Below are 992 nucleotides of genomic sequence, written 5' to 3'. Positions count from 1 at the left end.
TTGAGAACTTGAAGATGAAGGGAGAAGAAACTTTCAAGCAGTATTCAGACAGAATAATGGCTGTGGTTAATAGCATAAGGCTCCTTGGAGAGCAGTTCAATGAAGCAAGAATAATGGAGAAGGTGCTATCTACCTTACCTGAAAGGTATGAGGCAAAAATATCCTCCTTAGAGGACTCAAGAGACTTGACCAGCATCACTCTAACTGAGCTGATCAATGCTCTCTATGCACAAGAACAAAGAAGGGCCAGTAGACAGGAGGAGCACCAGGAGGGTGCCTTCCAAGCTAAAACAAATACTGGCTCAAGCACCACTGCCTATAAAGGAAAGAAGACTTGGAAGGATAAACCTAAGTCAGATGCTCTATAAAAATGGGAAAGACCTTGCAAGCATTGCAAGAGGCCTGGTCATCCAGAAGCCAAATACTGGTTTAGGCCAGATGTGCAGTGCCAACACTGCAAAAAGATTGGCCATGTTGAAAAAGTTTGCAAAGAGAAAGGAAGACCAAGGTAGAATCAACAGCAACCAAGGGCTGAAGCTCGGGTAGCTGAAGAAGGCAGTGACAATGAGGAGCAGGTCAGTCTTCTGCTTAACTGCTCAGAAGAAAGTCTCAAATGGTTGGCTCCTTGACAGTGGCTGCACCAACCATATGTTACCAGATGCAGCTATTTTCAAGTCTTTAGACAGAAGCTGTAAAACTAAATTTAAAGTTGGCAATGGCCACTTTATCAAGGCAAAAGGAAAGAGAGATGTGGTTATTTTCACTCCAACAGGTAACAAGATCATTTCAAATGTTTTGTTAGTTCCTGAAATTGACAGAAACCTGTTAAGTATAGCTCAGTTAGTTGAAAAAGGCTATACTGTGGTGTTCAAAGAAAATGAATGTCAGATCAGTGATCCAAGTGGATCTATGCTCATGTCAGTAGCCATGACAGAAAAGAGCTTTGTTGTGGACTGGAATAAAGGCTTTGATAATGCCTATGCTGTTTCTTC

This window comes from Gossypium hirsutum, chromosome A01 (genome assembly GCF_007990345.1).
Source record: "Gossypium hirsutum isolate 1008001.06 chromosome A01, Gossypium_hirsutum_v2.1, whole genome shotgun sequence".
NCBI lineage: Eukaryota > Viridiplantae > Streptophyta > Magnoliopsida > Malvales > Malvaceae > Gossypium > Gossypium hirsutum.
Note: the sequence above shows the minus strand (reverse complement) of the source record.